The sequence below is a fragment of the Balaenoptera borealis genome (genome assembly GCF_965194805.1).
Source record: "Balaenoptera borealis genome assembly, chromosome: 7".
Taxonomy (NCBI): domain Eukaryota; kingdom Metazoa; phylum Chordata; class Mammalia; order Artiodactyla; family Balaenopteridae; genus Balaenoptera; species Balaenoptera borealis.
In genome coordinates, this window is record NC_138864.1 from 55,824,151 (window position 1) to 55,841,421 (window position 17,271).

Here is a 17,271-nt window from a genome sequence, read left to right on the forward strand (position 1 = left end):
TCCTTGCTTTCCAGAATGATCTGACCAGATAATTGCATCACTCAATCCCTCACTCACTTCAAATCTTTCTTCAAAGGCTACTTAATAGTTGAGGAACACCCTACTTAAACTGAAAACGTCCCTCCCATACCTCTAGCTCCAACCATTCTCCTTCTCTATTTTAGTTTTCTTCAAAATACTTATTACCTTCTCATCTCAATTAACTTAGTTGTTTATTTTATTTACTATTTGTTTTCCCCATTGGAATGTAAGCTCTATGAGGGCAGGGATTTTTGCCTGTTTTCTTTTTTCCCCCATTACTTTACCTCCAGGGTCTGAATAGCCCGTGGTACCTAGTGCTCAATGAATATTTCTTGAATAAACGAATGAATAAATTTGGCCACGATTTATTGGGTCTTCGTAGTCTTTGACTTCTCAGATGCCTTTGATTTTTTTTTTTAAGCTCATATTTATTAGCCCTTTCTTAACTTTGATTTTCATTTTGGATAAACTCCTCATACTTTGCTTCTCTTTTATGCCCGTTATTTATTTGAGTCTGTTCCAGAGCCACTTCTCATTTCTATGTCCTCCTTGTTGTTGAGTCCCAGCGCTAAACCCTTTCCTACCCTCCACTGCCTACAGGCCATTTCTATAACTGAGTATGTCCCCAGTAGAAATTATCAGCTCCTCCCAAACCTGCTGTGAACTTGGAAGCTCCATGCTGGTTAATAACATCACTGGTACCCAGTCTCCTAAGCTAGCCATGTCCATATCCTTGGTTTCGGTGATGATCTTATGAGTGCTAATCTCTAACATCCTAGAGCCCAGTTTCTCCACATCCACACTGTCACTACTCGAGCCTAGGCCCTTACCCTCCTGCCCCAAGGCAACTCCAACCTTCTCCATACCTGTGTTGGGAGAGGTCCAGGAAACCTCAGGGAACAGCCACACCTAAAGCCACGTTTGGAGGAGAGAGGCTTAGGTCTTTCTGGGTAAGTAACAATGGCTTGTGCAGCATCTGTGGGGTGGAAGCTGCCTCGCTACATGATTGATCTATGATCAGACAAAAGCGAAACATAAGCATGTGTGTGAGCTGGACATGGGGAGGTGGGGGGCAATTATTTCTGAGGCAGCTGGTGAAAAGAAGAAAAGCAGCCCCTGACTTGGGGAACCGGCCTGACACTGACAGCTGGGTCTCCGTTTGGCTAGCAGCTGACCTGGCATTCATGGTTAGGCCCTGGCGTTCTCAGAATCTCCCAGAGCTCTAGATCTGATAAGTCATTCTTTGTGATAAAGTGACACCAAAAGAACAAAATAAAACAAACTTCATAATCTTATCTAAGCCCAGATGAAAATAAGGTTACTGCATAAACCACAAAATACCAAAAGTCCCCTCTCCCAGCTGATAGCAGTGACTGCTGTTCTGAAACAATGACAGCCTTAGCCTCATTCTAGTCTTCCCTTAATCTAGTTATGATTAAGATGTACAATCATAAAATTACCCCCACTTCCTGAGAGCATCCAACCCAGAGCAAAGCCCTGCTTCCTTGAGCTCTCCCCCAAATCACTTAACACCAGCTCAAGTCCATAAGAAATCCTTTCTAACACTGCTTTACTGACATGCCTCCCAGGTCCCCATGGTGAGCTTCTCCCTTGCTGCAAAGTACAAGAGACCCAGCTGGTCCAACTCGAGGTTTGTACCTGGCAGTCATTGGCTGCAGGGTTTGGACCCTGGTATGGGAACTCTGCTCTACATTTGTTTGAACCAATTAAGCCATTTGGGGAGGCAATTTTAGATGCTGTGTAGGCAAAGATAAGCAGTAACTCAAATGCTTGAGGATATCTGAATCACACAGTCTTGAGAATCCTATTACCAGAGTGAATGCAAGATTGAAGAAAAGATATTACTTTCCACTTCAAATCCCATGGATTATTGAAAAACCCTCAACTTATGCCTTTAGAGAATATGTTCTAAAGTGGAAAAGTGGATGCAGTAGCTGGCTACCTTTGATGCTGGCCTGATATTCTGGCTTTCTTCATTAATTTAAAAAGTGTTTCCAGAATGCTCAAATGCTCTGAGCATTTTTCTAGGCATTGTAGACATAGTAGTAAACAAAATATACAAACTGTCTCCTTGCTCTCTTGGATTTATATTATAATTGGGCATGAAAGACAATAAAAATAAATGTATACATCTGAAAAAAGGAAAGTGTCAGAAAGTAAATATGTAATAAGTAGTTTGTTAAATTAGGGAAACTTAGAGTGTGTCTTGACAGTTCCTCTAGATTGGATGATATCAGTAGAGGCCTATCTCAGGAGGTGATACTTAAACAGAGTTCTGAATACTGAGAAAGAGCCAGCCATGCATAGATCAGAGAGAGATGATTCTAGGCAGAGTGGCCATCTAAAGCAAAGGCTCTAAGAACTGTGAGGGTTGTTTTAGTCAGCTCGGGCTGCTGAAACAAAATACCATAGACTGGGTAGCTTCAACAACAAATATTTCTCACAGTTCTGGAGGCTGGGAAGTCCAAGATCAAGGTACCAGCAGATCTGGTGTATTTTCCCTGATTATTAACCCGTTAACACTGTCAACATTGGAAACCTAAGAAATACAATCATAGCACACAAGAAAGACCCCTTTTCCTGGGAGAATGAATGTGAAGTTATGTTTAAAGTCAGTGGAAGTGTGAGTCTCATCACAGCTTAAGATATGAATACTTAAGTTGTACAGATTTAATTTTTTCAATTAAAATGTCTTGAATTGCAGACCAGGAAAACTCTACCTTCTCAGTCTTAAATTTTGTACTTTCCCCAGGAGATGGATGGACATTGATGGCGGCGGCTGCCACTTAGGAGGCCAGCACTCTCAGAGTGGCTTGTGAACCTGTCTCAGTCTTGCTGACAATAATGAGCAAACGGAAAGATGGAATTGCAAGGCAATCAACTTAATTTTGGAATCCATAGCCCTATGTTTGTTCTACTTAATTCCCCAAGTCCACTTTACCAGAATACATTACCGTCAGGCTCCTCCACGCACAGGGTTTGGATACTGCCATGTAGTCAGTAAGCATGCAAGAGTGCCACCAACTATTTGTGGAAAAACTTACCTGATGCATTGCTGGTCAGTCAGAAGGGAACTGCAGTTGTGCTTTGATAGTCATAGTGTACCAAATGTGAAGCTTATTTCTCTTTACCAGATACCCCTGTGTCTGGAGGTGGGCTAGCCACAGACACGGTCTGGTTTCTATAAGATCTCCCTCATGAGGTTAAGCTCAATTAAGTCCAGTTATTCTAAAGAAACAGCAGAACGAGTCCCTTAATGGAGAACAAAAACCCCATCAATACCAACTTAAACATTATTCTGTCTAAGTGTACAGCTTCCTAGAGGTTCTTGTGGTAATACGTGGATGGACATTTAGGCCTGATAATATAGAGGTTGTGGGAAGATTTTCTGAGAAGACAGGTCTTAAAACCATGGACACCCTGAGAAGATACTTACAGTTGTGTAGGAAGAGGTAAGAAATAAACTCCCCAGAAACAAACAATGGCAATGGCTATGTCTCTGTGGCATCATCTCCTAGTGGATTCACTAGGAAAATCGCAGCCATCTAGCAATTTCTGAATGGAAAAATTACTTGAGCAGAGAAAATTGTGGCTATAATCAGAGAAGTATCTTAGGACAAGGGTTCCTTCACCTAGCTGGATGTCAGATTCCCTGAGGACCTTTCAAATTAATTAATTAATTTAATAAATACACTGTGGCAGGTTGAATTATGGTCCCCCAAAGATGTCGACATCCTAATCCCCCAACACCTAACTATGTTACCTTAGGGACTCTGTCGATGTGATTACGTTAAGAATCTTGCGATGAGGAGATTACCCTGGATTATCTGATGGACCCAATGTAACCAACAAGGGTCCGGACAAGAGCAAGGCAGGAAGGATGGAGTCAGAGAAGAGGATGGAACTGAAGCAGAGGGTTGAGTGATGGGGGGTCACGAGCTGAGAATGTGGACAGATTCGAGAAGCTGGAAAAGGCAAGGAAATGGATTCTCCCCTGGAGCCTCCAGAAGGAGCACAGTCTTGCCTAATCGTTTAGATTCCTGATCGCTAGGATCATAAGAGGATAAATTTGTGTTGCTTTATCTCACTAAATTTGTGGTAATTTGTTCCAGAAACACTAGGAAACTAATAGATACACTTTATTAGATTCCATTTTACAAATCATAAAGGTGATCTGTGTTTATTGCCACAATGAGGCAAGACAAAGATATAGAGAAAAAAACTCCCTCACCTTCTCAGTTCAGTACCTCCCCAAACCTCATCTCCTGGGCCACCTGAGTTTTTCTACCCACACCCAATGCTGGTAGTTCTACCTCTTCAGTCAGTTGCTTTTTAGTTTAAGTACGAAGGCCTTCGAATTAACTAAACTGTCCCACTAACATATTCTGTCACTAAAAATGGCAGATTACACAAATGGCCCTCAATCATCCCCCTCTCTCTATCCAGGACCCTTTGCAAAGTGATTTGTAGCAATTCCCTTCAAAATGTGGGTTCTATTTCCCATAGTAACTCTGGGCTTGGCCAGGTGACTTGGTTTGGCCAGTGTGACAATAGGAAATATAACTCAAACAGAGGCTGCTGGAATTGTTCTGCTTGTGTGAATTAGGCCAGGCCAAGCCAAGCCCACCCAGGCTGGAAGAAATTCCCACCCAACTCACAGACTCATGTAAAATAATAACTGTTTGTTGCTTTAAGCCACTAAGTTTCAAGGTGATTTGTTATAATAAGTAACTGCTCCATCAATTGAAGCTTTTGACACCTTCTCAGGTGCCTTTCAAAGGAGTTTGGTTTTCCTCTCTGGTCTGAATTTCTGAAAAGAATGGTCTACAGATATAATCCATATCAAGCTGAGGCATCATATGGTCCAATTTCAATGAGGAGTCACATTCAAAGATACAATGATGAAACAAGCAAGCAAACAAATAGGGAGATACAATTAAAAGCAACTAAAATCTTTTCTGAAGTTTCTTTTATTAATGCACTGCAAAACTTCTTAAAATCCTCTGTCCCTGTTTTTTTTTCTTTCTCAGTATCTCCCACATATGCTAGCTAACTCCCCAATCCAAAATCTCTCTCTTCTCTAAGCTCTCCAAAATCTTTTCCACACCATGTCCATGCCCCCATTTGAGTCCACTTCTTTTCCCCCTTCTTTCTAGAGTAACTCCCTGCCTTCTCCAATATAAATTAGCAAGCAAGCAAGCACTCCTTTATTTTTCAGCCTACCCATTATCCTGATGTCAACTTCATATCAACTCACATCAGGAATGAATTTGGAAAGGTGGAATAATACTTTTAAGAGTGCGTGGGGTTGGAGTGGGCAGGAGCCATGGGGAAGTCTGTGAATAGTCATATAAAAATAATAATATTTCTGGCTGTATCTCACAAGAATCTATGGTGAGTAAAGGCAGTGGTAAAATTTATAGCTAAATTTGAATAAAGTGGCTGGGAATATTATGGCAAATTAATTTTAAAGCTTTCTGAAAAAATAACATAGAACTAAAATTTCAGATGATCTTAACTGAACACGGGAATTGTCGGCGATTGTAGATGAGGGATTAAAGTGACCAACTCTTGGGGGAGAGATGATAAAGTATGTCTGGATGTTGAGAGACAAACATGTTTACATTGTTGTGTTACAAATTTAAGGAAAAATGCTAGAAGAACAGAGTAATACACATAATTTCTAAGCCACTAGAGCTGGAAAAATCCAAGATAGTCCAATCAATCCAGTTCAAGACAGGAACTATTTCAATTGAAATAACATTAATCTTATAAATCAATTTGGGATGAACTGATATCTTCATGTTGTTCAGCCTTTCATGCAGGCAAATCTTTTAAAATCTCAAAAAAAAAAAAAGGTTTGTAGTTTCCTTCTTACAATAGCTGCATGTTTTCTTTTACATTTATTCTAGGTGTACTGTTATATATTGCCATAAACATGAACATAATGTTAGATTTTTATATTTTTAATATTTTTATAGTTATTTAAAAGTGATTAATTTTTTATATTTCCCATAACTTTAGTGAAATTCTTGATGATACTAAGATTTCTCACTGGCTTTCTAAGTAAATAATTTTATTGATTAAAAATAATCATTCTTCATTTAAGAGATATCAAATATAATTACAGTTGTTTCATGGGGTAATTTTTGCTTTGTTTTTAATAAATCATAACATATTTTTCATAAAAATTCCTCTTTTCCTTCTAAAAGTTATGTCTTTTATATCTATATTTTCTATCTTATGAATTGGCCAGAATATTCAGAAAATGTTATCTAATATATGAGATGGGACTTTTTTATTTTTTTAAATTTTAATGGCAATGTCTATGGTGTTTCACCCTTACACAAGATGTTGGCTCTTGGCTAAAGAGAGAAACTACTTATTCAAAGTAGTTGAATTATCTTTTTTGAGTCAAAATTTAAAAGAATTTTTAAAAAAATTAATGACTATTGTGTGCTAAATTTACAACTATTCTTTAAAGCAATTAGAATAGACTGAAACATATTTTTAATATAACTTGAATGTGTCCAATTAGATTAAAACTCTTTCATAAGTAATACACAGTTTAATGTCTCTACAACATGTAGAAAATTTATAATAAACAGCAGTGTGAAAGTGCAAGAGGAACTTTGTCTTCCTAACTCTTTTTCTCTTCATTTAAGCTTAAGTAATAACTCAAATTCATGCTTTTTAACATTATGGTTATTCAATTATTTTTGAGTTTCTGCCACAAATATTTTTCCCCTGTAGGTTGCAACACATCAAATTTGATAAATGCAGATATTTCAGTGAGTTGACAGATATTTTAGTGAATTGATTTGTACCTCTTAATGTTTGAAATTTATGTAGTCAGTTGACATCCTGGCTAAGGCAATAAAATACTGAGAAATAAAAGTACAAGCTTGATCTTAGTTAACATATGTTTTTTTGTATCAGCACCATAAAATTCTGCATTTATGAATTTTGTTCATATGCTGTTGTTTTACTGGAAGTAAACTGTTGTAATGTGGATTTATCTCAGTTAAAAAGTTAACAATCTAAAGACCTAGTTTTGTGTTGTTTGCTTGGCCTTTCTGGCTTTCCCTCTTAGAAAGATACTTTTAAAATAAATCTTTTTTTAGCATCTTAATTTGAAGATTTGCCTGTAGAAATCTTTTGTAGAAAAGGTGTAGATTCTCTCTTCCCTTTAATTCATTTCTTCACAGCCCTTATTGGACATCTACTATGTGCTCTACATGTCTGAGATAATTCATGAATGAAACAGAGATCCCCATCCCAGAGAAGCTGATGTGCCAGCAGACAATAAACAGGAAATGTACAAGTGAATTCTGTGGTATGTTAGATTCTATATGTGAAATGTTACAGGGGTGCTGGGGCAGGAAGGACTGCAGAAGAAAGTGTACAAAAAAAAAAAAAGGGGTCAATAGAGGCCTCACTGGGGTGAGATTTGAGGAGAGACTTGACAAAAACCTAGGAGTGAGCCAAGCACATATTTAGGAGAAAGAGGGTTCCAGCAAGAGGAAAAGCTAAAGCCAATATCCTAAGGCAGAATTATGCTGGTTTGTTCAAAGGATAGCAGAGAGACCACTGTGGCTGGGACAGAATGAGGGAGGGGAGGAGGGAGAGAAGCCAGAAAGGTCATTGCAGGGTCATTTAGAATTACTGTAAGGACGCCGGCTTTCATGGGGGTCATCGGAAGGCTTTGCGCAGAAACTTGACATCACGCAACAGATTTTATCAGAGATCATTCTGGTTGTGGTGCTGAGAATAGTCTGCGGGGAGCAAGGGTATAAACAGTGAGATCCATTAGGAAGTTATTTCAGCATCTAGTCCAAGGAGACAGTGGTTGTGACCTGGGGCAGCAAGGCAAGTGAGAAAGGTGGTCAGAGGTTTGGATTTATTTTGAAGGTAGAGCCAATAGGATTTCCTAACCTACTGGATGAGGGTTTTGAGAGAGAAGAGTCAAGGAGGATTATATCAAGAGTTTTGACCTGAGTGGATGGACGGGTAGAGTTGACACCCACTGGGATGGGGAGGGCGGCAGGTAGAACAGGCTTGGAGGCGAGTGGAAAGCTGGACTCCCATTTTGGACTTGCTGAGCTCAAAATTTCTATTAGACATTTAAGCAGAGATGTTGAGTAGGGGGTTCATATATCTGCATCTAAAGCTAGATTTATAAATTTGTAGTCATCAGCATTTAGAAGATAGGTAAAACCAGGTTTCAAATCTTAATCTTTGCACCATGGATGATTCACAGAAAATCATTCATTTAACAGATATAGAAATTAAGGCACAAAATTAAAAGTATAAAAACGTCTAAGCTAAATAGATTCAGAATTCTTCTCTGGCAGAGACACTGAGGCCACACTTAAAGGACTGTCCTGTGAGTGTGTGTGTGTGTGTGTGTGTGTGCACATGTATCGCCTTACATTCTAACTGTAACATGCAAACACTACAGTCATGCTAAAAATTCTTAACAATAAAACTTTACCCACAATCCCACACTTAAGTCTCAAGTGTCTCCATTTTTCATGTTGTCTTCTAGATCTAGTCCATTCATTTAATAATAAGAAAGAGGCAATAACTGTCACTTTGATGGCTACTACATAGTCTATTGAGTTGGCATACCATAATTTCCTTACCTAACAGCAGTACGCAAACTTGGCTAAAGAGTGTTCTCACAATTGTAAAAATAACAAACCAGGTTTGGGGGGAGAAGATGGAAAGGAAATGCACCAAGTGTATTATGTCCTCCTTCCTATCGTAGCCTAGATGTAACATCCTCCAGGAAACCTCCCTGGACACCCCAGCTGGGTTGGGTGTGATTCTGAGGTTTCTGGCACCTTATCCTCCTGTCACACTGTGTAGTGGTGACCTGCAGGGTTGTCACCCGACACACTGTCAGGCTGTGTGCTGGCTCACTGTTGCCTCCCTGACGCTCAGTACTTCTCTACAAGACTAAATACAGGGATGAAAGAATGAAGGTTAGGATGTTATGTTCTGAATGGGTGGTAGAAAACGGACATCTCAAAATCTGTGTTCCTATTTCCCAAATTTCCTTTCACGTATACATCTTATAATATTTTAAATGGTTCTCGAGTGAACAGGAATGTGCAAAAGACAAGAGTCTGAAGAACATAAAATCTTGAAAAGAGACTTTTTTTTGTTTCTAAAATGCAAAGACTTTCTGGGTAGCACCAGCAATGAGTAGTGTGTGTTGACTCTCTCCAGCTTTCTGCTCCACTGGGACCACGCTTTCCGGCCCTCTTGTGTGGGTAGGATAAGGCCATCTTACCTGTTCATATGAAAAAGATGCAAGAAGGAACAGTCACTTCCAGACTGGAGTATTGCTGGTGGGAGCCCTGCAGAGCTTGCCTTCCCTCAGACACAGTGACCAGAATGTTCCAGATAGTGGCTTTTCTGTCAGCCAGGTCTCGCATGAGAACCACACGAAGCAGAGTCCCTAGACAAATGGAGATGGACGTGTCATGTGAGTGAGCAATGAACCGCTGTCTTGTGAGGTCGTTGAGATTTGGGGATTGTCTGGTATTGATACTAGCCTATCCTGATCGACACTTTGTGGGAAAAACTTTGCTTCATTATGCCTTAAAGAGAGACAGCCACTGAGTTCTAGAAACTTGAAAACGAAGCACAGGAAAATTAACCATCTCTCTGAAGACAGAGTAAAATTTATATGCTGAAAGATTAGAAGAGGAAGCACATCTGCTTAGCGACCACAGTACCAAGGTGGAAAACCTTCTAGGCATTTCTCCTGTGGCTTTTCTTCCGCTTACACTCAGAGCTAGTTAGAACAACAGTTTTACCTAATAGGTTAGCAATTGGATGCAGTTCTTGATAGTGATCCTGGGGCCTTTTGAACATTTCCTATGTAAATCCAGGGGTTGCTGTATTGACAAAAAAAGATGGAAAGGGGCCCATGAGATTACTTCAGGATTTTTTCAGTCTTAAATGTCAGCAGCTGGATTGATATTCATCACTTTCTGAAGTACAGGCAGTAAAAATAAGACTCATACATACTAGTTTTGATGTGTATTTTAGTACCTTTGATCATCCCCAGTGGAGGAGAAACCAGCAGGCTCTTAACACCGAAGTCCCTTGCCTTCCCCAGGGCCCTGTGAGGACTTCATTAATTGGTAGCTTTTGGAAAATCCATGGGGGAAAGCAGCTGCACAATTATTGAAAAAGTACAGAGCTTAGAGTCAAAAGACCTGAATCTGAGCATCGACTCTGTCACTCAGAGTTGTAATACCATATGAGCTGACTTTTAAAGCTTGGTCACATGTCATAACCTGTATTTCAACTGCCTCATCAGTAAAATGCCAGATTATGAGGATTATTGTGAGAAGTGCATGAGACGAGGTTTGTGAGAACTCAGGCTATCCAGGCTCCTGGGGATTAACTTCTTCACTAAGCTTTGTTCTATTGACCATGTTCCTGACTAAGGACGGCAGGAGCTGGAGATGCATCCAGAGAGACCTTGCTGCCAAATTCATTTTTTTTAATCCCAAAGGGTGCCTATTAATCAAGTACTATTTTTGGTGTGGGCTCAGGGATTTCTCCTACAAATAAATGGAAAATGTCCATGATAGAAGTGGCTTACCCATTGGTATTCACGGCCAAGCCTCAGACCAGGTGTTATGTGGATTTCTGCCATTCTGTGCAATTTGGGCAAGTTCTCATCAGCACCTTTGTCTCTGAGAGTGGGTCACGCTCGGTCTTACTGCGGGGCAACTGCAATTAATGAAGAACCCTGTGCACATCAGGAGCAATTCCACAGCCTAAATGCTCAGAAGAACGACACTAATGTTTTAGCTAACAGCTCTGGCTCTACCTGCTAACAGTGGGCTTGGGAACTCATCATCTCAAGTTCTGACATTCACTGAGCTGGGCCAACTAATGGTGGAGGCTTACGTTTGAAACAGAAATCATTTTGAGGAACGGACTTGGAATTATCATCTTGGTACGGGCTCTAATTAAACAGTCCTGGAACATAGGTGATGGAGCGTGAGTCTTCAGTACGTATTTCAAATCTTCATAATTTAGTATTTATAGACACTCCAAGAAGAAGGATGTCAGGAAAGGGATTTATAGTTTACTTTGCCCTCCTTCAGCCCTCTTTCTCCCACAGCTTTATTGAATTGGATGGCAGAAAAAAAAAATCTCTCCAAGAAATTTTTGTTTGGGTTTCTTTCAAATTTGCTTCATCTAAAAATTTCTATTCAAAAATACTCAATAAGGGGATTCACTTCAAGTTTCCTTCACGTGTGGCTCAAGATAAGGAGACTGTAACTTGGAATTCTCGGAGTCCTTAGACACAGAAGTCTAATATTGAGATGGGAGTTTGTCTTTATAACAATGTAGGATGCACTGTTCTCTCTCTCTTTCACCTTGATTGAGGTTTCCAATCAAGCAGTTAGGGGGGCATTTCTCTCCCACGTTTATTGAAAACTTACTACTTGCCAGGCACTTTGCATATGCCATTTCCCAAAGAGTTCTGTGAAGTAGGTAGTTTTCCTCACTTTGCTGATAAGAAAAATGCAGCTTGGGGAGATTAAGTAATACTTAAGGTCACCCCGTTGGTAAATAGCATAGTCAAGGTTCAAATTCTGGGCATCTCACTCCTGAGTTGGAGCTACTGTCTCTCAGTGGCAGTGATAAGAGGTAGGTTTGGAAGCCCTGAAAAATGGATCTGAGTCATTTTTCAGGAATAAGTGGAGAGGAAAAAGGAAGTTCTAAGAAGATAGTGGGATTAAAAAAAACTTGAGAATGGTTTAGGGTCTACCTGTATAGGTCAGAGTATACTAGTTTGGATACTAGAATTCCCCTTTCTGGAAATTCTGCTTTTCAGAAACTTGGAGCTGCCCACCAATGGAGAACAGTTAAATGGTTCATACAGCAGAATACTTTAAAAGCCCTTAAAAAGCCAAAGGGTCAAGATATGAGCTTTGCGTGTCACTCAGTAATTAGTCTCTTCCATCTTCTACAAAATGAGGGAAATAATATTACCTACTTCCTAGGGATATGTGAGAATTAATGCAATAACTCATGTAAAATGCTTAGAAGGGTGCCCAGCGTGTGGTACGCACTCAGCAGATGTTAGCTTTTATTATCTACATGATGTGAAAAGGTGCCCATGATATATTGACATATGAATAGAAGAACAGGGTGTGCACTCTGATTCCATTTTTGTAAATATGGACATATGCAGAGGAAATATCTGGAAGCATATACATCATAATGTTAAGAGTGTTAATCTCTGTGATTGTGAGATCATTATTTTCTAGTAAACATAGGTGATTTTTATAATCACAAAAATTTGGTTTCCATTTTGACAAAAACAATAAAAGTAAATAAAAAACCCTGGGGGAAAACACCCCACAACTCTAGCTTCTTTCTTGGGTTTCTGAATTCCAAGGCAAGTTAGTGAAGAAGATGACAAGATCTAAGTCTCAGTTCTGTTATCTTAGCCAAGTCATTTAACCAGGGTCTCAATATCTTGTAGGATTATTATACAAAAGCAAGCAAGTGAACATCTAAAAGCACCCAAGCCCTCATAAGGAATTGTTATTACTCATGGTCTCTTTTGCAGGCTTTAGAGGGAACATTTTGTTTCTAGGGCTTAGAATTGTGACAACCAGAGTTTTGCAAATAACAATGACAATGACAAAATATTATCCAAACCTTAATGGCTCTTCCTTATTTTAAACAAACTGTATGTACAAGAATCTCAGTGTTTTTGAACTCCTCTTCAAAAGGGATAATATTATCTCTAACTATTAAGATAACGAGAGGACGTTTAGTGCCCACACCCATGGTATCTGCATGAAGAAACAAACCATGGATTGATTCTCTAATCTCCAACCACAGGGTCCAGAATTTCCTCTGTATAATCTGTACAATACATATTATTAAGCACACTGTTCACCATTAAAACCATACTAGCTGCATTTGGAATTAATAAGAGACAGAGGTGAACAAGAAAACTAAACCTTTCTTCTCTTGACCTCCTTCCCTTCCTCCCTCTCTGCCCGCCCCCTCGCAGTTTGTCTCTGTCTTTGTCTCTCTCAATAAGAGCTTGTCCTAAAGTCTGTATTGATTAAAAAATATTAATGTCCCAAGGCATCTCAAATCAAAACAAATCTTACTTTATAACCAAATATAAATATCACAATGGAAGAATTGTGTGTGAGGGTGCACAAAGGGCAGAAGTTAGAATTATTCGCCCTTTAATAGTTTTTCCTCAAAATGTTTGAAGCCTTAACCTTCTCAATCTGAAGTCACGCCTTTTATTTTGTTCAACTTGTAGATGCAAAAAGAAATGTAATTTAAATAGATATTTTACTCAAAATTAAACCATAGTAATACATTTATCTATTTCAAATCTGTTACACTAAAAGCTGACTGCCCTCTGGTGGGCTGTCTCTAAAATATTTAGCACCTCTTTAACTTTGCTTTATAAATATTGTAAGTGCCATGAGATTATTTTACAATTCAATTCCTGTAAATAACAAAATTATTTGGGAAAAGGAGAAATCTTTAAAAAGTTAAATACTATTTACAAAATGTAAAAGCAAATTATGACAAGTTTAGCTATTTTCTAATTTTTAAAACCTGGTTTTCCTTTAAGTGTAAATTTTTTTTAGTTTCAAGCTTCAATTAAAGGATGGAAGCAAAGCAAAAAATGTTGGGAACTTTATTTTCATTTTTTATATATCTCCATTTTGATAATTGTGTTGTTTTTCCATTGTTAAGCAACAAAAAAAATAAAGTGTTTACCACACTTAGGTTCTGTTCTCTGGCCCTGTTTAAGTGTTAATTTTATTGTTTGAAAAAAAGAAACAGAAATGAGATAATTATATTCTTGAGCCACCCCCCAAAAAAACCCACATTATATTGCTTTGGAAAAAAAAAAAAAGCTAAAGAAATACCACGTCAAAGTACAAGAGCTAAGATGGGTATAAGTAGGAAGCACGTTTAGGGACTATTGATAAAACACTTTGGGATCTTAACAAACTCCAGTGCACTGTCAATCTTGTGATACAACAGGATCTCATTCTCCTCTGTTTGCAATTCCTCCTAATACAGAGGTTCTAGTGAGCTGCAATCTCAGCCATGCCAACGAACTGAATTTTAAATTTTCATCCAGCTATTTGGACTGTGTATGTCAACCTCTGAGGCATCACCAAGCCCATTCATCAGACCATGGTCACTAACTGAGAATTTCAACTCATGTTTTAAATTATTTCCTCGGCATACGTCCCATACTTACGCAAACAAATCTTGTGAAAAATATTTGAATTCACATTAACAAAGTTATTTCAAATACATAAAGAGTGGGTATATAGAAGTCAAGGATCAGCAAACTACTTAAAAACGAAACAAAACAAAAAAACAACCTCTTAACCTCTCTGTAAGGAAAATGAATAGTACTGAGTAATTTATCTGATCAATTTCATCAGTACTGATAACATATCTGGAAAATCCAATTTAGCATCTCCCCTCCTTTTCTTGGTAGCACTGTCTCTTGGCAACGGCATAAAGATTAATTTATTAACTCTCAATTTCATTTAGCATTTGCAAATGGAACCTCAGAAAAGAAAGAAAACTCTCCTTTTGTAACAGTGGAATTGAAGATTGCAATCAAACTCCTACATTAGGTTTATTTTGTGGTTGCAGATACTCAGGTTTAAGTACAAGAGCAGCTACAGGAGTATCTAAAATACACAAAGATCCCCCCAATTCAATCTCTCAGGCAGAAGACATGCAATAGCAACTTCAGTGTCTTTCTCCAAAACAGGCAAGAAAGTCACACAATTTAAAATGTTTCCTGTAAGTATTTTGGTGTAAGTTAATATTTTTCATGTTTGCTTTTAAACTCATTAACATATGAAATGGCTTTAAAATGGAAAGCTGTCACTTCTGTGAGATTTGATTCCATCCCGCCCAACCTTCCAATACAAAGTAAATGGAAATATAGAAATGAAGAGGTGAGTACCCATCAGTGAAGGACTTCTTTAAAATTGCAATAAAGTATACTGTTTTATAAGGGCTCACTAGAACTTCACTTGAAAGCCATAAGAGCAAACCAGGTTATCCAATTTTCTCGCCCTGCAGGGACAGCACTAGAGGCTGCTCTCCGCAGTTTTGCTTTCTGTCTAAACACCCCCGTCCCTCCTTGAGCCTGAGGGAATTAGAAATCTCCCTGTTCATTGGAGTTATTTGTTATAGTTGTTCACTTTAAAAATTATTTAAATTATAGATCCTGAGCATTTAGCATTATTATTCATGCCAAGTTTCCAATTCAGCTTCAGAAATATTTGAATGGAAACACAAGCGTGTGTAGGTAAATCAATATCTACACAGAATAAAAAGAAGTCATCCTACCTAGCATTTCCAGGTATGTAGGAACTGAAAAATTAGCAGTGTGTGTGTGTGTGTGTGTGTGCGTGCGCACGCGCGTGTGTGTGTGTGTGTGTGTGTGTAAATAGATATAATCCTACAACTGCCTCTGAACTGCCTTTGCAACAGTTTGTACTCTGTCAGTGTCCATTAAATCAATATTTTTAGAGTTTAAAATGTGGTTTTTCGGTCACAAATGTTTACCGGCTAATTGCAGCTTTGCAACCTCTTATCGGAAAGCTTCTCCATGTGTCCTGTGCTGAGCATTCCTTTTTCCATCAACAGAGGGCACTCTGTCGTTTGCCAAGGAACTCAGCAAACTCGGCGAGGGGGCTGAGGGCTGGGAGTGCAGCATCTGACAGATGAGGTTTGCACAGAGTTTGCTCCAAAAACAGGCAAAAGCTCTTCCAACTGGTCAGTGTATAATTTATTGGAAATGCTACTGATCACTGAAACAACACACCTGAGTGAAAGAGAACCCCGTGATTTACAAAAGTCGGATGCAAGTGACTTTTAAGTCAGTGGTATGTTACTATTTGAGTATCACCCAAATGGTTAGCATTGGAAATCATCATTTGCATAAAACCCAGATGCATGCTCAAATCCAAGCTCACCTTGTAGAGGGAGTGACAGCTTTATTTATGTTGCCTACCCTCGCGCTGTGTGCAGGAGTGTCTTCAGTGTGCCTGCTTCAGTACAACTTAAATATATTATAGCTGTTTTATATTTGATCCAAGAAAAATGAAATAATTCCTCATATGGTAATCTATCAGGGTCATAATTGACACATTGGAGAGGTCTAGACTTTTTCTCTGCTACAGGTTACAGAGAAAATTTCAGGTGCTGGGACTATTAATTTTTCACCAGTCAAAGGCACTAAATTCAAACTGAAAACTTGAAAGAATGAAAAAAGATGCACTTCAGGAAAATTAGATTTTCTTGGGGTATTTGTCCAAGATCTACATTTACTGATATGTAATTTATTAGACATTTCAACACAACGAAGTAATCATAACCTGGTAGTACAAGGATTGCATTTTACTCTCTGAGGCAGAGAAGTTTTACAAATGTCTTAAAGCCATTGTAAAAGCAACAGTGAGAAATCCTAATAGACACCAGAAATCAACATATTTGACAGAAGTGTGTGCATTATCATGCCCCACTATTTTAAGTGAGAGTATTCTATCTTAAGAACTGGAATGATACCACAAATAATAGAATAAATGGGAATGTAAAAGTCAAACAGCATGACAGAAACTGCTCAGACTTACTTAGAAAAAAAGCTTTTTAGGATACAGATGTGTTCTAAAAATCCTCTTATGAAAAAATGTGCTCCATTATTACAGAAGGAAAGAAATGGAAGGTTTTCTTCTGTTCAATGTATGTTTATGTGATATTAAGGATGATGAGGCAAATATTTAACACCTAGGGTACTGCATACAGCTAACAATAATTCCTTTATCATTTACCCGACAAGAAGATAAGTGCCGTTTTCCTTCTTTTGCAAATATATTTGCCAGCAGCTGTTTCAACATTTATAAAGACCATTTTCACTGATTGCCAAATAACCATAAATTCATTTATGCATATTTTTGAGTTGGAGGCATAAAAATAATTACATGTCTGATTAAATCCACTTATGCCTTCACATCTTACTAAATCTACGATAGATATGAATTGTTACGATGTATTACATCTAAGTGCATAAATAATACAATGCAAATGTAGAGCCCAGCTTTTCTACAACAGCATGTGCAGCGATAATTTACACAAATACAGTTGGGATACATTATTAAAAATAATTTA

The 17,271-nt window shown here is 38.4% G+C and overlaps 2 long non-coding RNA genes across 2 annotated transcripts in view; one reads left to right on the top strand and one right to left on the bottom strand.

The window, feature by feature from the left end:
* Window positions 1–17,271, top strand: part of LOC309631856 — a 916,236-nt gene that overhangs the window by 699,197 nt on the left and 199,768 nt on the right. The window lies entirely within an intron of this gene.
* Window positions 1–17,271, bottom strand: part of LOC309631769 — a 551,953-nt gene that overhangs the window by 108,160 nt on the left and 426,522 nt on the right. Inside the window, exon 10 of the long non-coding RNA XR_014246515.1 lies at window positions 9,341–9,508. This is a non-coding gene — a long non-coding RNA (uncharacterized lncRNA). The remainder of the gene's footprint in view (window positions 1–9,340; window positions 9,509–17,271) is intronic.